Below are 22,510 nucleotides of genomic sequence, written 5' to 3'. Positions count from 1 at the left end.
AACTCTTTCAGTATTGTTTCCAATCCTGCTACAATGTTGGTAATATCTCTTTATCCTACCTGTGACAGCTGAGTCAAAAATCAAGCCATGTCAGAGAACCTCGATGTACATTGGCCCGTCAGAAAAGTCAGTTACAGAAAGAGTTGCGTGCCTGGTCTATTTCACAAAAGATAGTGACTATCAGTAAGAGAATTCAGATAATTGAATCTTGGAGTTTATTACATTAAGAAAATGCTCACGGTCCCTTTAGAATCCCTGCTGTGTGGAAGCAGGCCATTCAGCCAATTGAGTCCACAGCAACCGTCCAAAGAGCATCACCCACACCCACCCTCCAAACCTATGGCCCTGCACTTCCCAGGGCTAATGCTTCTTAACTACACATCCCTGGACACTGTAGGCAATTTAGCATAACCATTCCACCTAACCAGCACACCTTTTGGACTGTGGGAGGACAAGAGGAAATTCACACAGGCGCAGGGAGAATGGGCAAACTGTACACAGCCAGTTCCCTGAGACTGGAATTGAACCTGGGTCCCTGATGTTGTGAGTGAGCAGTGCTAACCACTGAACCACTGTGCTGCCCCCTTATCTAGGGAAAGAAATGATTTAATTGGAGGCAGTTCAGAGATGGTTCTCTAGGGTAATCCCTGGTAAACAAGGATTGTCTTATGGGCAAAGACATAAATGGATTGGGATGCTACTCATGATAACAGAGTGTGGAGCTGGATGAACACAGCAGGCCAAGCAACGTCTCAGGAGCACAAAAGGTGACGTTTCGGGCCTAGACCCTCTCTGATCAAGGGTCTAGGCCCGAAACGTCACCTTTTGTGCTCCTGAGATGCTGCTTGGCCTGCTGTGTTCATCCAGCTCCACACTTTGTTATCTTGGATTCTCCGGCATCTGCAGTTCCCATTATCACTGGGATGCTACTCATTGCAAGTTAGAATAATGAGAGGCAATCTAATTGAAATATGTATAGGATTCTTATGGGGCCAGACAGGGGAAATGCTGAGAGGATGTTTCCCCTTACGTGAGAATCTAGAACGAGAGGGAATAGTATCACAATTAAGGGGCACAAATTTAAGTCTGAGATGCAAAGGAATTTCTTCTTTCAGAAAGTTGTGAGCTTTTCAAACTCATTGCAACTGTGTGCTGGAGTCCTTGTGAATATTTCAGGCTGAGGTAGATGGATTCTTGACCAGTAGGTGAATCAAGGATTATGGGAAAAGAGCAGAAAAGTGGATGTGAGAAGTGTCAGATCAGCCATGATCCTATTGAATGGCGGAGCAGGCTCGAGGGACTGTTCCTATGTCTTATGGTCTTATTTCTCTGTCTGTCTCTGTGGGTTGTAAATCTTAACTCAATAATACTTAAGCCACCTCACCAGGTACTGTGCCTAGTTGTTTAGTTTACATCACATGATTTCTTGGAAATGCTGTTTCGACCCACTGCTAACAAAAGAGCTTCTGACCCTTCAAGTAAACAAATTAGTCTCGCAGAACTGAAAACCAAGTACTTGTTTACCTGTACTTCGGAACCCAGGCCCCCAGAGCAGAATAATATATTATGAACAGGCTGTAGTACAGTATTTCGATGTTGCAGCTAGTTTGAAATTTCAGGACTTTTCTTAAGAACTATTTAAAAATCTTCTCGGTATTTTACAGCTAGTCCTGGGACTACATCCCAGTTTTCCCAGCATCACTTTGGTCTGCGAACCCTCCTCCCTGTAGTCAGGTTGTGTGAGTAATGATGACCACCTGATTTAAAGTCTGCACCTGAATACCATTCTTTACATAACATTCACCTTTGAGCCTTTGGGTGATCACATGTTAAATGTCTTGGCGTAGGCTGCTGTAGCATTATGAACATAAATCAATTACATAAATCGATTTTTCACCTCACAGCAGGATACCTTAGGCTTATTGATTTATTTTATCTGTCAATGATATGAAATTTAAGATGATGCATTAGTATTGGGGAACAGGTGTACTACACGGTTGAGCAAAATTAAGGATCACTAATTTAAAAAGGGATGGAATTCTTTAAAGAGGTGAAGTTTTCATTTTGTTTCTCTGTGTGCTATGTAGGAATGTATGCAGCTTTCGACTTTCAGATAAACATTTGATGTTCTATATCCTGTTGTGCTGTGGAAGTGTAGTTTTCCTTTTATCTGGATTTTACTTCCATATTTGGTGGATTATTGCTCTCTGACAAATAACAGCAGTTTCAGACAAAAGCAATAAAAGCAATTTATCAACATTGCTCATTTTAATTTATTCAGTCCTGATGGAGTTGAGATTAAATATAGAAAGCAGATACACAACAAAATTATATTCATTGATCCACTAAAGTTCAAATAGGATTGGCTAAAATTTACATGTGACTGCTGGGTGTGTTTTCAGCTTGGAGGAGGACATATAAAATAAGTTGGGTGGCTTGCCCATCAGCTTTCCAGCCACCCACATGCTCATCCTCCATATATGGTTGGTGGGAAGGTGCATAAATTAGTATCCTGCCAGCCATGTGTAAATAAATAATTAAAGGTCCGTTTGGCTTGTTGGACAGCCCATGGATTTTAGTGATACACAGCACATATCAAAATATGGTTGGCATGGGGGAATGGGTAGAATGTTTGTTCTGAAGGCCAACACAAGGGGGCATGGCTGACAGCTCCCCAGGGTGCTAATCCCTCCAACTCTGAGGCCAAGGTCCCACTGCCAAATAACTTAGCCCACCCATGGCATGTTCTAGCTATGGGTCGGGCATTTTCCAGAAGTGTTGTCATCTACCCAACGTTCCTTGTTGGGTGATAGGTGAGCAGTCCATGCTTCTGTAAATGCAGGACTGCATTCCTCTTTCTTCCTCATAAAACCCCCACCCCAACCTGATATTTCTTTTTCTATCACAAAGCTACTTTATGCTGGTCCATAACCCCACAGATGCAATAAGTTTCCAATATTAAACCCAAGGGTTCTTTCTGTATCTGAGCTTTGACCTTGAATATTGGCAATTCTGAGTGGTGGGAGGGAGGAACTGCGGTTAGACCTTTCCTTGCACACCATCCACACATTGCTGCTTATTTTACTTGCTCCTTGTTCCATTGTTTTAGTGCAAAAATCCTGGCTTTCTGCTCCTCCAGCTGAGATAATTTTAGTATCCTCACTGTTGAGGTCATGTGCACACTTGAGGGGTCAAACATTCCTGTCATCTTGCTTAGATTTGTAGAACCTAATTGCATTAAAGACACTCCACGTTGAGTTGTTGCGCACCACTCAGATTTAAAGATGTTTCAGCTTCTGTTAAACTAATTCTGTGCATGCTTAGAAACATTACAGTAATTGCAGATCTGCAGCGTTACAATTTGTGCCTCCATTTAGCGATTCTGGCCCTATTGCTGAAGTATATGTCAGTCAAATGGTATGACTAGTTGCATGTGGAGAGAATTAGAATCTTTTGTTTCTGGTGCATTTTAACGCACCCCCCTCCCCCAAGTTTGTACCAGTACAGAACAGCACATAAACAATAACCAGGAAACTAGGCTATTTTTGTAGAATATACCAAGTGCGTTATTTTTCAGCCCTTGCTCAGCCTGCCTGCTCATGCATTTGAATTTTCACTTCAGGCACATTTAAATTTGGCATTCTTTCATAAAAGCTAAATAATGTTTTGATTGAATGAATTCAGTTGTTATCTGGTACGTTATGAAACTACATTAGCTTCTACTGAATAGCAAAGCTCATGGAATCCTGGCAATGCAGAACTAGTATTCAGTTTCTAGCCTGTCCTATGCTAAAGGCCGTGAATTTTGTAGGGATGCAATACCACAAGCAGCAGCAGTTTCTAAGCATTTCCTTCAGTATCCAAACAGACATTCATTTCATCATTAAGCCTGGATGTTAAGGGCTGGATTTTCTTTCAACAAAAGTGGCAAGTTCAGGGCAACAATTTCACGCTACCAGTCAGTGTGTTGCATTGTTTCCATTTAAAAACCTACCTTCAATGAGGCTGCTTCTGGAGGAGAGCAGCCTACCTGCAGTGCATATTTGTTGAAGCCAATTAAATTGTTGATTGAGGGCACTCCTTACAATTCATCCACAATTTTCCAAACAACTGAGCGCCCCCTCGTTGAAACTGAAGCCCTTTAGGTGATTGGAGGCGGCCTTCTGATGGCAGGTCGTCAGGACAGCCATGCCTCCTTTAATTTCATCACCTCCTGACCCCCAGTGTGTGGGTGCGAGGAAAGCCATTCTGTGGAAGGGTTCCCGCTCCACAATAATAGCCTGACAGCTTGGCCACATTTTAATTTTAAGTTTTCTAAGGGCTTCAAAAGATGCCTCCATGCTTTCACATCTTAGTGGTATTGCCCTATTGGACTTGCTGGCCTCCCAGATCCTAGGGTGCTTCCATTGGAGTTTCAACACTCCCTACCATCCTTAATAGAACATAGAACAGGCAGCACAGGAACAGGCCCTTAGGTTCATCATGTCTGAGCTGATCATGATGCCATTTTAAACTAATCCCATCTGTCTGCACATGGTCCTTATCCCTGTATTCTCTGCCTGTTCATGTCCCAGAAATGTTAAAATACAGCTTCTAGAGGTAGCCTCTTAATTGGCCACCTCCTTAAAATCTTCCTGTAGAGTGTATTCACAGGCACCGTTCCTGAACTGAATCACAGCTCGATGCAGGGATCGGGACCCAGCAGCTAAGGCCTAGTTCTAATTGTCAGCAAAACATTTGACTAGGTGACATTACACTCAACCCTGACCTTTGTAGGGTGTGCACACGTCTCAATAGTAATCTGTTGCAGAAATCTTGACCAGCTGTTTAACCCTGGGTCTTTGGGATGATGCTGATCCACTGCTAATGTAGGGAATAGACAGAGTATTCAGAAAGGTCTACTTATAAAATCTCATTTGAAAGCCTTTGTAACAGTTTGTTATATTACTTAGACATTTCCAAGAAATGCCATTTAAATTGTGTAAGTTAAAAGTTGCATGCTGTTTTGATCTTCAAATGCCAATTAAAAATGTGCTTACTGTTAAAGCACGTACAGGACAGCGAGCCTATTGTGTCTAAGAAGTTCAAGAATTTTCATTATTCTGAATGAGAATTGACTGCCGATTTTTGTACTGATTCAGAGTGAAGTCAATATTTAATTATCTTAAAATGAACTTGAAACTGTGCTCCTGATACATTGCTGTTTAAACTGTGTTTTTTTAAAGGTTATTCAGGGATAAAACCACCATTTACAAAAACCCCACTATCACCCATACTTTGTCTTTAGTTCAAAGGGCCCAGAAAGACTTGCCCTAGACCTTTGCCATTACTTCTTTATAGCTAGGGTAGACAGACAGGAGGCTAGAAGAACACAGCAGGCCCAGCAGCATCTGCAGGAAAGGAGCAGTCAATGTTTAGAGTATTACCCTTCTTTAGGACTCTGAAGCAGCTTCTCTTTTAACTAGCTGCTTAAGAGCAAACACTGAATTAATTTGGTGCTAGTTTTCTGCCCCCTCTTATGATGAGACGTTTCACACATCATATGAGTAATGGTGGCATAAGGGCAAATCCAATTGTATTGCTGAAAATAGACATTTTGTCAAAGCCTTTTTATCTTGCCATCTTCAGAATAGTTTGAGGGACAGGTGACGCTAGCAGTTTCACAATGCTGCTATGCAATAGCCGCACGTGTGGTTTTCATCACTAACAGGATACTGCTGTCAAGCCAAAAAATAAAGTTCTGCTTATCAGACAAATGAGTAACATGGTATATAAATTTCCATGCCTGTATGATGTTAGGTCTGTTGGCCCTACAGCTCAAAAAGACTGGTAGATCATTTCAAATAGCTGTCCCTTTGCAACAATCAATGTATTGATTGTACCCAACCAGTTCAGATTTGGAAAACTCATTATGCTTTAGATGGGATTCTACAATTGGAAGATGTGCTGGATAGTCCTGAATGTGCAAGGAATTATGCTAACAATCAATTCCCAGTTGAGCTTGTAGAATGTGTGTTCTGGAAGCTGAAGACAGAAAGAATACGTACACGCAATACACTTGTTTCAACTGATCAAATCAAGTTCCATTTGTTTGCCGGATCATTTCTTGGGATGATGCCCTGACCAAAGAGAGCTCACCTGCTTGTTTTAAAATTTCAACAAAATCTGGCTATTAAATGAAGGGCAGCATTTATGGGTGCATTCTCTTTGGCAATGCCTAGTCCAATCCATGCACTTTCTAACTGATTAGAACTATTCTTTCAAGCAGTATAAATGTTGCTTGGCCCCTTGAATTTTTATTCTTGTGAAATGTAAAGTGCAAGACAAAATATGCCTTTAAAAAATCCTTAAGTTTGCTACTCCAACTGATTACATACTATTAGTTTACAAATTACATAATGCTCAACGTTTAGGTAGCAAAGTCAATCACCATTTGCTTGATGCTTTATTATCCAAACTTCCCTACTTTCTTAAATCAGTCTGTAATGGTCTAGCATGTTGAACAAGCACTGTACAAAACTGATGGCCTGGCATAAGATGATTTTTGTATTCACTGTGTTCAAGTAACCAGAGGATATTTTGCTTTTGCAGTTTCTGAGGAGTAACAGACTTCTTTTTCATTTTCCCCTAAAGATAAAGGATGTAAACTCACTGAAGGATTTGCTTGTTGTTGAGTGAAAAACTGAGCTGAGCCTTGCAGACCTGGGGGGTGTTCCAGGGACAGTACTTTGGGACAGAAATGATTCAGTCATTTGAGTCCTGTACCTCAGGAAGCCAGGCTGACCTATACCTCAAAAGTCTTTGTTTCGCTCCATTGAACAAAAAAGTCTGTTCAGCCCAGTCTTCAATGTTTCAATTGTTTCAGTATTCACAGTCTTTTCGAATAGAAGTTCAGATTTGCACTAGACTTTATGCAAACCATTTGGTATTTAAATAGACAACTGGCTATAATTCTAACATTATTGCTTCTTGATCTGGATTCTGCCACTCAAGCCAATGGCTGCTTCAGTTCTAGCTTATCAAATCCCTTGATAATTTTAAATGTGTCAGTTAGATCACTCCTCAATCTAAAGTCAAGTGAAAGCAAGTCTGGTCTATGCAACAAAAACAAAGTTGCTGGAAAAGTTCAGCAGATCCGGCAGTATCTGTGGAAAAACCAGAGTTAACATTTTGGGTCCAGTGACCCTTCCTCAGAACTGCAGAAGTTCTGAGGAAGGGTCACTGGACCCGAAATGGCAACTGTGTTTTTCCCTCCACAGATGCTGCCAGATCTGCTGAACTTCTCCAGCAACTTTGTTTTTGTTCCTGATTTACAGCATCCACAGTACTTTTGGTTTTAATCTGGTCTATGTAATTTGTTTTTATAATTTAACTCTCTAAACCATGTTATCATTTGCTGAATCATTCTTCTGCATGGTCAAAACGGTTTGTGCTGATGGTTGGTGACCAAGCTGACACAGTACTTCAGATGGAATCTGACCAATGCTCTGTACTGCTAAAGCAACACTTCCTCAAGTTGTGTCCCAAATGCCCTGAAATCACATTCCGTTAACAATCAGTAGTAATTTTGTTTGTAACACTGCACCAGCCAAGTTGAGATAGTATGGAAGAGCTTAAATTGCTCGATGCTTAGGAATCGAGAAGGAAATAGTGGCTGCTGTTTATTTTCTTGATTTATTTTCCATTTGCCCCAACTGCTAAGTCAAATGACACTAAGATCAATCTTGATAATAGCCCTGCAGTTGAATAGCCAGTAGTACTCACTGACAAGACTTATCAATAAATACAAGATTTTGGTGCTGTAGAACTGTGTACCATTGTCTTCAAGGGGAAATAGAAAGTAAAGTAGCATCCTGATTAGGTAAGCACAGACCCATGCGTTGCAGAGCCTTAAGGTAATTTATGCAATTCCTGGTTTAATCTTAGCCATGTGCCACCATGATGCTAAAATTAGAAACAGGTGATTTCCTGCTAGATGTGTATGTTTTGGTATCTTGACTGAGGAACGGGTTGGACCCAACTTGTCTCTTACAGTAACAAGTTGACTCATTACCAAACTTCCAATATTTCAGCACTTCTTAATCGAAGTCTGTCGGTGCTGTTGTATCTCTATTCATCCAGCAATATTCAGCGTATTGAGAAAAGGCGGCAGGAAATTAGAGAATTGTTTTATTTTTCAACGTAGGTAAAACCATGACCATAGTGTTGATTGTATTTCTCACAGTAATCTGAGAAATGCAGGAAGTTATCAACTGATAGGGGTCTATAACTTCTGAACAGACGATGCACTCTCAGAAAGTGCACATTTTCTTTTTGTCCCTGCTTATCAGAAACCCGATCATATGTCTGTGATACTTTTGAGTTTTGAAACATAAATCAAAGTTCTACATCTCCTATTTCATACATTGCAAATTTGTTGTCTCATTTCTCAGAAAACAAGCAAAGTGCTTTCTGTGAAATAGCTTATCAGGAAGCAGGTGTTGCAAATAGTGTGACTCAATATCTAGCTTAAATATGTTGTCAGCAAAATGCTTTTTGCAGAACACCTATGCTGCAGCATCATGGGAAAGTGAAGACATTAGCAATTATAGATAACAAAGTGTGGAGCTGGATGAACACAGCAGGTCAAGCAGCATCTCAGGAGCACAAAAGCTGACGTTTCAGGCCTAGACCCTTCATCTCTCTCTGATGAAGGGTCTAGGCCTCAAACGTCAGCTTTTGTGCTCCTGAGATGCTGCTTGGACTGCTGTGTTCATCCAGCTCCACTCTTTGTTAGATAATAAAATGTGAGGCTGGATGAACACAGCAGGCCCAGCACTACCTCAGGAGCACAAAAGCTGACGTTTCGGGCTTAGACCCTTCATCAGAGAGGGGGATGGGGTGAGGGTTCTGGAATAAATAGGGAGAGAGGGGGAGGTGGACCGAAGATGGAGAGAAAAGAAGATAGGTGGAGAGGAGAGTATAGGTAGGGAGGGGATAGGTCAGTCCAGGGAAGACAGACAGGTCAAGGAGGTGGGATGAGGTTAGTAGGTAGGAGATGGAGGTACGGCTTGGGGTGGGAGGAAGGGATGGGTGAGAGGAAGAACAGGTTAGGGAGGCAGAGACAGGTTGGACTGGTTTTGAGATGCAGTGGGTGGAGGGGAAGAGCTGGGCTAGTTGTGTGGTGCAGTGGTGGGAGGGTACGAACTGGGCTGGTTTTGGGATGCGGTGGGGGAAGGGGAGATTTTGAAGCTGGTGAAGTCCACATTGATACCATTGGTCTGCAGGGTTCCCAAGCGGAATATGAGTTGCTGTTCCTGCAACCTTCGGGTGGTATCATTGTGGCACTGCAGGAGGCCCATGATGGACATGTCATCTAAAGAATGGGAGGGGGAGTGGAAATGGTTTGCAACTGGGAAGTGCAGTTGTTTATTCGGAACCGAGCGGAGGTGTTCTGCGAAGCGGTCCCCAAGCCTCTGCTTGATTTCCCCAATGTAGAGGAAGCCACACCAGGTACAATGGATGCAGTATACCACATTGGCAGATGTGCAGAGGAGGTGTGGGGGCAAGTGTAGCATTCCCTGCGGTTGCAGGGGAAGGTGCCGGGTGTGGTGGGGTTGGAGGGCAGTGTGGAGCGAACAAGGGAGTCACGGAGAGAGTGGTCTCTCCGGAAAGCAGACAAGTGTGGGGATGGAAAAATGTCTTGGGTGGTGGGTTCGGATTGTAGATGGCGGAATTGTTATCTTGGATTCTCCAGCATCTGCAGTTCCCATTATCACATTAGTGATTATGTTTGTTAGTTTAGTAGTCCTTGTCTAGCCTAAAAATGTATGAGCCAATGAACTAATTATACTTTGCACCAAGGTTTTCATGATATCAATCAAGTGGGTTAGCCAACAAAGGAAAGAATACTGTGTATGATTTCACCCAGCTAATGTCCTGTGTGCATAAATTGGGTGTGGTATATATTGAATGACAATGTGTCCACAAACTTGACTACATATCTTGACTGACACTTTGATTCATATTGAGGAAGTGCTATATTTGGGATTAAATGTTAATGCGCTCAGTGGATGTAATCAATCTAATGGCCCTATATAGAGGAGAGATTCATTATTCTTTGGTCCCCTGTCCAATGTTGTTCCTTCACCCAACGTAACCACTTAATCTATTCTGGGTATTTAATCATTTGTGTGGGATCTTGTTCTGTCTGAACTTCCTGTCTGTTGCATTTGCCTGTGTAAAAGCATTACATTTTAGAAGTAATCTATTGGCTCCTGAGGATGAGATAAAATGCTATTTAAATGCGAGTTTCTTCTTATACCAGTCTTACCTCTAATGTTTCCTGTCCCTGCAGAGCATGAATTCTAACCTATGGCCTCTTTAATTAAGCACTAAATTGGTGTCATTTAAGGAGCACTTTTATTTTTTGCACTGTGGCATATGATTCCAATCCATTACTTGGTTCTTTAAATGATTGCCTGAGACACTTCTTTTTGAAAAATTCTTTTTGGGCTGTTTGAAATAAGAATGGTTGGTGGAAGTCCCTTCTCACGTTTGTTGCCATGTATCAACATTTTAGGTCTGGATACCTAGAAGGAAAAACCAGTAAAGCTTGTGAATGTTGCATACTAATCCATTTTGTCTTTATACCGCAATGGATCTACCAGTTTTACCAGTAGTTTCATTTCTAAGAGTTACTGATTTCTCCCTCTGACAAGGAAAAAAAAGCTCATGGTCAAAGATACCAAATTGTTAGTTTGAAATAAATTTTTGGCAAATTTTGCATTTGCAAACTTAAATATAATACAGTACAACTACTCGGTAATCTGTTTTGCCTCAAACCTGTGTAGGCCAAGTTTTGGTTCAGGGTTAAGAAACATTCTGCATATAAAGACTCTTAGGGAAGCTATTCATTAAGGTGAAACCAACCAATTTCGTCTCTGTTTCTAAGTTTATTGACGAGGTCAAAAAAAATCTCATTTGAGTAATATTATGAAATGAGCATTAGGAATATGCATGGTTCCAATATAGTGAAAATAGTTTTGAGATTTTGTATGATATTGATAAGTGAGTTGCTGCAGTTAATAGCTTTTATTCTTGTAGGTATTAATGTGGAAAATTATCCATTTTGGTTCAGTCTAAATCTTGTGATACTCCTATAACTCGTTGTGCAAAGCACTTTTCAACATGAAAGGTGTGACGTAAGTACAACTGCTATTTGTTTATTTTTGTTGACTCAATTGCTTTTCAAAAGCTTTCACAAGGGACGAGTGGGACAAAATCATTGAATTTAGGTGACTCAAATCAATTGTTCTGTCAAGGGTTTTGCTGATCCTAGTTTTGTTATACCACGCGGTTGTAATATTTGTTTTATTATAGTCGAGTTAGAGGTGTAATTCTTTTCGCTGAATGCAGAGGATGTTGCAGATTAATTTAAATTGTGAACTTTGTCTGATCATGGTTTCAAATACATCAATGAACATTTATTTATTCACCGAGAATCTAGCTTACTTTCTCTCAGTTTTTCTGTTATGAGTCATCATTACAGCTTTGTAATGTATCACTAACATTTTACTAATGTCGGCACAGTCAAGCCACAGTTACCTCAATCTGTCTGGAAAAAAATACTTACAATCAGTTTGAAACAACCTTATCTAAGGCAACAAAAGTCCTGAATGATTTCTAAATTGTTGTTCAGTTAGCAGATATTCTAAGTATATTACATTCAAGCAAGAATGTTTCTATGAAATGGTAGCTACTATAGAGTGCACGGTGTTAGCAAAACTATCAATAAAAGTTGATCATCGAAATAATTTAAACATTTTTGTAAAGCTTGTCAGTAATTGCCATTATATGAAGTTGCCTGGAAATAAATAATTTTCTGTTTGTGCTTCAGGTTAGCAATATTTCAGCTCCGCACACTTTTACCAACTGATTGTGTAATCTATGTTTGTAGACCAAGCCATGCAGATAGAGAGGGGCACCATGGGTAAGATTTATGTCTATTTATTATAATGCAGTATTGGGGATAAACCCTGACCTGTCATGTTAGCAACACTTCAACTGTGATTCTAACACTGGACAAGCTTTGTACTGGTGGGTAGCAAGAAGTTGGAACCTCACCTTCTATTTCACAGATATGACTTGGGCTACATTAACTTCATAATGATGGCATTAACAGCAACTTACATTTACATAGAGGTACTATCATAATAAATTACTGCAAAGGGCATTGCAGAGGTAATATGAAACAAAATATGATGCTGAGCCATACGAGGAGATACTTAGTACAGTAGATGAAGGCTTGGTTGAAGTGCTAAGTAATAAAGAATAAAATAAGAAATATTAAAAGGAGAAAATTGAGATAGCGAGCTTGACAGATTTAAGGAGGGAATTAGAGTTTTGGCCAAAGGGATTAAGGTCAGAGATTTTAAAGAGGTCACTATTAGAAGAGTGACGATCTCTTGGAGGGATGTGTGTTTGGTGGCAGTTACAGTGATAGTGAAGGATAAGACCATGGAAGTTTTGAAAGTAAGGCTGAGAATTTTAAAATTTTAGCATTATTTAACTGGAAGCTACTTTAGATTATTAAGCACATGAGTATTGATAAGTGGATTTACTGAGAATTAACAGTCAGGCAGCAGGGTTTTATATGACCATGGTAATGGTAAGCAGCATGCTGGAGGCTAGCCAGGAGTTTGGTTGAAAGGCTGGCCTGGAGCTCTCCTTGTGTAAAAGATGAGTACCAGTGTAGTTTCCTGGATTCCTTCTGTTTACCTGTTGGAGAGATTGGAAATACATTTTCCAGACTCCCTGTTTTCCCTGGATTTTATCTGGCCTTTCACTTCTTCAAAGTAAGTAGATGGTGGAGCGGTGAGTACATTACTGTGATGCACAAGGCATTGTGCTCATGCAGGATTGGCCAGAGGTCTTTTCTTATGTGTCATTGACGAATTGTGGAAGACATTTTTCCTTCACCCGATCAATTTAGAAGGGACACCATAGAGTCAAACAACGGTTGCTTATTTTGTTCATTTGTGTACCAGCTCTGCTCATGATCTTGTTTTTAAACTAGACTCTATTTAAAGTGTATTCACTGAAATAAGTGAAGTCACTTCTTCCTGTGGCAATGCACCTTTAACTCATGTGAATGGTCTCTTGGTAGGAGCTGACATGAATGAAAATCTATAATTGAAAATTGGGCAAGTAACTGCTGTAATAGGACAGCCGAGAAAGTACTGAACTAAGTTTTTTTTGTAATTTTATTTTCGAGAAAGCTGAAGTAATTAATCATTCATGAATGTTTACATGAATAGTTACTTTTGTGGTTTTTGATATATCTTTTCATGGTGTAACTTCTGGTATATGTCTCTTTGTCTCTCTATAGTTTAATGGCTAGTTTGATTTGTCTGTTTGAAAAGTTATGTATCTTTCATCAATAAAATCACAACTTTTTTTGCATGTTCTTTTCTCTTGCCTTGCTTCATTCCCCAACAAAGGGCATGGAGCATGTTCTAAGTTGATTGTTGTGTACTTAATTGAATGCGTTTCTTCTCCTTTGGTTGTATTTACTTTTCTTAGAGATTCATTGTGTTAAGAATATAGAAAGTAGTTGGTAACGTTGTGACTTTTAAAACCATTTTCTATAGTTACTTGAAGAAAAAGTATTTTGTGGATTGGCCCACTCTCCAGATTGCTTGTCTGTACAGCTCCCTGACTCGCCCACTTGCAACTTCTAGACTGACTGCGCCTGACAAACAGGACTTCCCCGGCCCAAATCCAGATTGTAAAGACAAGAATCTCTGGATTCTGGGACCAAACACCTGACTGACAATAGCCGATTCATGGGCTGGCATCTGACAAACTGGTTGCAGTAGTAGCTGCTGACTTACCAAAGTCCCTTTTGACCCTCACTAAGGACCAGTCCTCTTTAACTTTCAGATGTGGCCATTTGGTTGAAGCCCATGCAGTGTGGTCACTGTGTTAGCTGCTGGCACATGCAGTGGGTGTGATATTGATGTAGTACTTGGCTGAGCAGCCAATGACCACCCTGTTGACTGTTCAGTGCTCCAAAATCTGACAAACTGTCTCCCTTTCCCTGTGTACTTAAGAAGCAATGCACGCTCTAGGAGCTGACTGACTGTAATCCAGCATTGAAGAGCATGTGTACTTAAGTGCGGTGCAAACCATAGGGGCTGAAAGCTTCCAAGTAAACACAAGTGAGTGAGCACCAAGAAAAAACACAAATAGTTAAAAGATGCATCCTGTGTAGAATGCGAAATTAATTTCTTGCCATTGCCTAAGTCACTGAAGGGAGTGGAAATTTCCCCCTAAGAGGTTAAATATCCAACTTCTCTCCTTTACAATATTGAAATAAGAACAGAAAATGTAGCCAAATTTCCAGTCAGCTGGCCAATTTAAAGTGAAAAGGCAGGTTAGTAATTTAAATACATAATCCTTCCTATATAATCACGACTTCAATGAGACTGGTTCACAGCTGGATTTGTGGATCATTGTTGCTTATCTTTAGCATATTTTGCACTTCAAAAAAAAAATTGTACGCCTATAAAAATCAGAAAAGCCATAATGAATAAAGAAATGTACTGAGATCCTGGCCTTAGTAATTGTGCTGACAAATGATTATCGGGTAGTTGTACCACTTTTCCAGTAAAGTATCAACTATTTCACACACAAGTAAAGGAGTGAGGAAAGTGAAGCTCTGACAGTTAGCCTGCTCCAAAGTAGAGCACAGCATTAAGATGGAATGAAGAAACCATTCACCATTGGTGTGTTTTTAATGTTGTGGTTTGTTAATATACAGATACAAAGTACAATTAGTCATTTGCAAGTACAGAAATAGAGACTCATTTTGTCAGAGCTGTTTTCTGAATTATCCTGATGGGTGTAAGATAGAGTACAATTCAAGTAGGAAATCAATATCTATACTGCCTGAGAGGAAAGTGCTGGTTGTATGGCAGTCAAAAGTTTGAACGAGAGATAAAGCTAGCTGTTTTATACTTTTACTATGTAAGAGCTTCCCGGGTGCTGTACTCCATTAACATGATGCTGCTGTTAAGCCAACAAATGGATAAGGTAGAGGAGATAATGGGAACTGCAGATGCTGGAGAATCCAAGACAACAAAATGTGAGGCTGGATGAACACAGCAGGCCAAGCAGCATCTCAGGAGCACAAAAGCTGATGTTTTGGGCCTAGACCCTTCATCAGAGAGGGGGATGGGGTGAGGGTTCTGGAATAAATACGGAGAGAGGGGGAGGCGGACCGAGGACCCATCTTCGGTCCGCCTCTCCCTCTCTCCCTATTTATTCCAGAACCCTCACCCCATCCCCCTCTCTGATGAAGGGTCTAGGCCCGAAACGTCAGCTTTTGTGCTCCTGAGATGCTGCTGGGCCTGCTGTGTTCATCCAGCCTCACATTTTGTTGTGTTGAAATGGATAATGTATATGAATTTCAGTGCTGGTGTGATGTGAGACTGGTTGATCATATCAAACTGTATGTCCCATTAGCTGTTTACAACAAAGGTTCTGACCAGGCCACACTTGTAAAATCCACACAAAACATTAGGTGTGATTCTACAATTGAAAAATATTTCCTGGATAGTTCTGAATGTAGAGAGAATTACACTTGGAACCAATTTAGGTTTGTCTGTCATGCTGACAGTGTGGCACACAGCACGTACTGGACGTTATTTATAATACTACACAGGATCCAGTTCTTTGCAAATAGCAAAAAAGTACATGCTTTGTGCCTCTCGAAGGAATAGGTGACAGCCATTTGCTGGTTGATTTCTCAGGGCCTGACCCAATCCAAGTCAGCCTGCAGGTATAACATTTAAACAAAGCCTAGCAGTTAACTGTCAGTCGTCATTAATGGTTGCAATCTCTATGGCAATGCTTTTACCAATCAGCACTCTCTTTCTTGTAGAATAAATGCTGGCTTTTGCTGTGAATAGATGTTCTTGTAAATTGGCCTGATGAGTGCAAGGCAAATTGTTTTGACAAAATGTCTCTCTTTTTTTAAGCAATGATGAAATCCAAAGTACTTTCAAAAATCTGCAGTGAGTAATGCTGCAGAATTCCACTGTATTGCACTAACCGATTGTTCCGGCACAGTGGGATGCACTTCTCCATTTAGCTTTCTTTGCAAATCTGTTCCCAAAAGCTATCAGCTTGATTTCTCTTCCTAACACCAAACTCTGGTGGTGAAAGATACACACGTCCTAATAGCAACTAAAACTGATGATATTTGTCTTTTTGTTTTGAAATTAAATAACCAGCAAAAGGAGATTTCTGAGTTTAAAAATAGAATTACAACTTTTGTACGTGCCTGGACATTGAAATATGGAAAATTTTTAAAATGCAGAAACTGGCAAGTTAAAACTGACCTAGTTTAAAAATACACCTGAGAAACTAGATTATTATTGCTGTATATATTACTACTTCGTTATGTTCTTGAAATTCTCTTCCTTTTCTGATTGTTGCTTTAAAAAAAACTAATAAAAACATCTGGTACAGCTGCTGGTAGTAATGAATTCCTGCACCAAGCGCTACAAAAAATATGACGTTTCTTTAGTTTTGTTTATTGCCTTTACATCAAAATAATGAAAGTGTCACATCTTCGTCTAGGTGTATTTACTTGTTTGAAGCTAAGCCTGTTAAGGGTGGAAGGTGGGGGAATATTTTAGTAATATGGTTCTGACTTGTGTTGTGAAGAATGAGTAAACTGCCGAAAAAAAAATTATTGGGACTGATGATGAGAATGTTTTGGGAGCATTTTGAAGTATATTTATCCATTGAAAGTATTGATGGAGAACAAACGAAAAGGGTGTGTGATGTGTAGTGCCGTGTTTCTTAGATAGACATAGAGATTACTCTTTATTTTTGTAATACCACATCTAATCTTCAGAAATGCTGATTACTTTATGCAAGTTGATACCTGCCACTGGGCAAAGAACACTCAAGTACGAATGTATCAGTTCTTAATTAAAGAATAATACTGGAAACTGAAAATAACTGTTTGAAAAGATAAAACGTCACAGTTCTGAAAATTATTATGACTCATTGTAGGCAAGTTTTATCATGAAAGCTTTAATTGCTCACCCTTAATTTTAAACCTCCACACTATTTCAGATTCATTTTACTCAAATGAGAGCTTCATTCATTCATTCATTCATTCACAAAGTTTCTCTTAACTTGCAAACTTTTCTTTAAATAGACTTCTGGCTAACTTCTAAATTTTCACATTAATTTTTCTGTGACAGTATCAATACAAAAATATGGGTGTGTGATTTCTGAAAATACATTAATTGTTAGCAAGATTTGATGTAGATAGAGGAAGCCTTTCAAAAATATGTCTGTTGACCACAATGACCTGTTGTGGTATGAAAGCATTCTTTCCAAATAGATATTTTCACGCTTAAACTTCTCAATAATGTCAGCATGCTTTGTGTACTAAACAATTCATATTTGCATATTGTACTAAGTAGTGTTTTTAAACATGTCCGCAGATCTAAGAATTAACTAACAGGAAGTTGTACTGCATTGTTTAGATTCCTCATATGGAACAGTTACTGACTGTTTGTTTGATTTTTGAGATGAATTGTCCTGAAGGGTTGATTTTGATTTCCGTTTCATGTCCATAATTCCAATATGACCTTTAATAAAGAAAAGCATTGATATTTAATCATAACTTTACATTTTAGTGACAGTTAGTTATTGCTAATTTAGTTTAGTTAGTGCATCATTTCTAATGTGGTTAAACAGCTCTTTCCTGCTTCTACTGAACATTCACGTTGACAATTTCACACAACAGAACTTCCAGGCTGGCAGTGTAGAATATTGTGGTAACTACAAGATGGAAATTTCTAAGCCCAGACATCTATTAAAAGTTGTCATTTCCAAGATAATCATTTAATTGGAGGATTAAAAATATGCAAAGTCTGTATTACTGCAGAACACTGTTACAAATTATACACTTGAAGAAAAAGACCAGTTACGCAGGTTAGGAACTGTGTGGCATTGATAAATATTTGTACTGTACTAACATCAATTAAAAATTTAGCAAAAGCAATTTTGTTTGTCATTGTCATCAAAGACTTTGTAGGGCCATTGAGTTCACCTTCCTTTTTGTCTGGTTTCTTCAAGCTTCCCTCAATCCACATTTCAATGTTATCCACCCATCTGATTCATTTTCTTTTTCTGTTTTTATCCTCATCTTTTCCTTCATGTTTTGCCAATCGTAGTGACCTTTTTGATTTCTGAACTTCAACTTTTGATCTAAACCACTTATTTGTCTTTTTTCATCCATCTGATTCTGAACATCCTCCACTATTTAAAATACGATATTTTCATGTCATCCTTTCTTCTTCTTCAGAGCCCAATTCTTGCATCCATGGACTACAAACCTCCTCACTGGGTTTTTGCTGATGCGTTTAGTATTCTACATGCAGCATAAACCACTGGCTATTTCTCTTGGCTTTGCTCGTCTAACCTGGATTTAATTTTCGTATGTAACTTTGGTTATCATCAAGCTAAGGAATTTAAAATTGTCCAATGCCTTTATCATGGTGCTTCCAATTTTGACTTTTCTGTTACCATTTTGAGCAATAATGTTGGTCTTTACGTCATTTTTGATCATTTCAGAAGACTAACTGTGTCTTTTAACTAAGCCTGCCATTGTCTCCAGCTGTTCTATTGATCTGACCTGAGAATGGTATTGTCTGTATCAGTGATGCAGCCAAATCTCCCATGTCTCATCCTGTACGACCTTCTTCATCTTCTCTCCCTAAGCATTTAATGGTTGACTGAAGACACCCTTGCCTCTTTTTTTTGCCCCAAACTTTATATGTCCATCATTGACTGTAGTGACTCCTGAAGCATTTCTTTATGAATCATAGAACTCGTACAGTGTAGCATGGCTCTTGTATTAGAGATATAAGATGTTTGGGGATGCTAAAGTCTGTGCGCCTTCCATTGGGTGTCAAACTGAATGGGTTGAAAGATTTGGCATAGTTTCTGAAGGTGAGTCAAAGCTGGACTTCCTACTGGTTTTCTCTACTTCTCCATGAGGTTTCTGACCACAAGCATAGTGCCTTTGTAGAAATGAAACTAAATTACTCTTCTGCCCACTTCCTTCATCATATAACTTGGCAGCTCTCTGCCTGGTAATTTCAATGCTACTTTAGATGCATGACCAATAACACTTAGCATATGATGTTTTGAATACTGCAGTGTATTTGATATTTTGGGCATTCTGGCAGTCTCTAACTTAACCCATTTGTAAGGCCATAGAATTTTGTTCATATCTCATCACTAATTTCTTATCAGCTTCTTTAAACTATTAACATCAACTACAGTTTCCCCTCCCAATTTTAGTGCTTCTACTAATCTCTGATCTTGTCCTTCTGTCTTTCTACTTGATGGCCTTTACAGCTTTTCTTATCTTTCAGTGCCATGGATTTGAGTTCTTCTTCATAGCACCTTCAATCTTTTAAGGAGAACAGAAAATATTAATAACAAACAGTTTCCTGCGGTCATTTTCCCAACTCATCTTGTCCTTAACATGATACGAGACTCTGCTCTCACCTTTTAACTCCTATTTCTGGGTTTCAGCAATCAAAATTTGTTGACCATGTAAGATGCAGTAATTAGCATTGCTGTCCTGTATTGAGTCGCTCAGAGAGCATCCAATGAGGAGGTGATGGCCTAGTGCTATTACTGCTGATCCAGAGACCTAGGTACTGTTCTGGGCATCCGGGTTCTAATCCTGCCAAGGCAGTTGATTAGAATTTGAATTCAATAAACATCTAGAATTAAGAGTCCAATAGTGGCCATAAATCCTTTGCCATTTGTCAGGAAAAACCCATCTTATTTGCCAATATATTTTAGGGAAGTAAATTAGGATTGAGCAATAAATGTTGGCCTAGCCAGCAACACCCTCATCAGTAAATGAATAAAAAAAAACTAGCCAGATGGAGTTAATATTTTGGTTGAGTGATTAAAATAAATTACATAACCAAGAATCATGAACCAATATCTAAAATTAAATAATACAGTTGTAATAACATTTATGCATAATTTCTGTAAATCTGAGGCATAGCACACACTTGGCCAGTCCTTTCAAATTGCACTCAAAAATGATGTGGGCTATCTGTAAGCTTTTATCATGGGACAGATCTTGATGCCCTTATTCAGCATTCTGGAAAGTCCCATTTCATATTTTAGCTGAACGCGTTTTATATGTTCAGAGTTCAAACATATATAGGAGACAAGATGCTGTTGAAGTAAAACACTTTCTCCATTTTCATCGATTATAAACTTGGCATTCTCACAAAAACAACTCGAGCTAGAAAGGTAACACAAAGATGTAACTGCTAAGGTTCCATTCTTAACCACGGAATGATCTGGCTGACCTTGTTTAGTGTTTGGAAAGTCCCTGTTTATAAATTGCAGTGAATGGGTTCTAAACATATGCAATAAGTACTCTTTTCAGTGCTTCTTTCCATTCAAGATGTGAAGCCTGAACTAAGTCAAAGCATTTGGGTTTTGTTAGCTCATGTATTAAAAGTATAAAAATGCAAATTTTGCACAAATCAACATGAGCTATGGATCTTAGCTGGAGAAATAAAATGTACAAAATGCACAAGGAGCCAATCAGCAGATATGAAGAGAAAAGACTGTATACCGATTTTAGGATTAGACCATGGGTATTAAACCCTAGTTATGTGATCCTGATCAGACATCTTGGCACATGTAGGCCACATTCAGCAAAGTTATTTGGACATTCTTAGAAATTGGTATCAGAGATAATGGGAACTGCAGATGCTGGAGAATCCAAGACAACAAAATGTGAGGCTGGATGAACACAGCAGGCCAAGCAGCATCTCAGGAGCACAAAAGCTGACGTTTCGGGCCTAGACCCTTCATCAGAGAGGGGGATGGGGTGAGGATTCTGGAATAAATAGGGAGAGAGGGGGAGGCGGACCGAAGATGGAGAGAAAAGAAGATAGGTGGAGAGAGTATAGGTGGGGGAGGTAGGGAGGGGATAGGTCAGTCCAGGGAAGACGGACAGGTCAAGGAGGTGGGATGAGGTTAGTAGGTAGATGGGGTTGCGGCTTTGGGTGGGAGGAAGGGATGGGTGAGAGGAAGAACAGGTTAGGGAGGTGGAGACAGGTTGGACTGGTTTTGGGATGCAGTGGGTGGAGTGGAGGAGCTGGGCTGGTCTCTCACCCCCCCCCCCCCCCCACTGCACCAGTTCATCCCCTCCCCCCACTGCACCACACAACCAGCCCAGCTCCTCCACTCCACCCACTGCATCCCAAAACCAGTCCAACCTGTCTCCGCCTCCCTAACCTGTTCTTCCTCTCACCCATCCCTTCCTCCCACCCCAAGCCGCACCCCCATCTACCTACTAACCTCATCCCACCTCTTTGACCTGTCCGTCTTCCCTGGACTGACCTATCCCCTCCCTACCTCCCCACCTATACTCGCTCCACCTATCTTCTTTTCTCTCCATCTTCGGTCTGCCTCCCCCTCTCTCCCTGTTTATTCCAGAACCCTCACCCCATCCCCCTCTCTGAAGGGTCTGGGCCCGAAACGTCAGCTTTTGTGCTCCTGAGATGCTGCTTGGCCTGCTGTGTTCATCCAGCCTCACATTTTGTTGTCTCGGATTCTTAGAAATTGGGCTGGGTTTAGGATTCTTTCTCTACTCTGTGCTACATGGCTGGTCACTGATTTTAGGCCTCCCTGGAAGCTGTCTGAATTCAGCGTTGGATCAATGTATAAATGCAAAGAAGGCAGTTGTACTTGTTTCAGTTCTGATCAGTGATAGATCACATGTCTCAAAGCCTGAGAACTAAAGCCTAAGTAGAAGGTAACTGTTACTTGTATCAGATATAACAAAGTGAGGAGCTGAAGGAACACAATAGGCCAGGCAGCATCAGAGGAACAGGAAAGCTGACATTTTGGGTAGGCACACTTCTTCAGAAATTTTTGAGGAAGGGTCTCGACCCGAAACATCAGCTTTTCAGTTCCTCTGATGCTGTCTGGCCTACTGTGTTCGTCCAGCTCCACACTTTGTTATCTCTGACTCCGGCATCTGCAGTTTTTGCTTTCTCTGTTGTTTGTGTCAGTTGTGTTCTTGTAGAAAGTGGGCTTTCTATTGTTGCCAAGCTTCTGGAATGCTGAACTATTTGTGCTCACTATTGTTGGAGATTGGTAAAATAGCTCGTATCATGTATTGTTGTCTCTCTTTGTCCCCACTCCCATCTTGTATGAACAAAGCACTTTTGAAAAAGATTTTCTGTAACTGTGCGGAAAGAAAACTCTGAGGTGGACGTATGAAATACTTTTCCTTTTGAAAAACTTGAAGAATCTAATAAAGGCTGATAAAACCCACAGTGTCTCTCCACGTCCTTGAAAATGAACAATGAATATAATTTATACCTCTTCTGCAAGCTTTCATTTGTTATATTCAGACTCTAACATTGTATCTTTTCTGAATGTTTGATTG

General features: G+C 40.0%; 1 protein-coding gene across 5 annotated transcripts in view; it reads left to right on the top strand.

The window, feature by feature from the left end:
- The window catches only part of sh2b3 (SH2B adaptor protein 3), a 165,749-nt gene that overhangs the window by 17,705 nt on the left and 125,534 nt on the right, over positions 1–22,510 (top strand). The window lies entirely within an intron of this gene.

Source organism: Stegostoma tigrinum, chromosome 26, assembly GCF_030684315.1.
Source record: "Stegostoma tigrinum isolate sSteTig4 chromosome 26, sSteTig4.hap1, whole genome shotgun sequence".
NCBI classification, from domain to species: Eukaryota; Metazoa; Chordata; class Chondrichthyes; order Orectolobiformes; family Stegostomatidae; genus Stegostoma; species Stegostoma tigrinum.
This window is presented reverse-complemented; position numbering and strand designations above follow the sequence as displayed.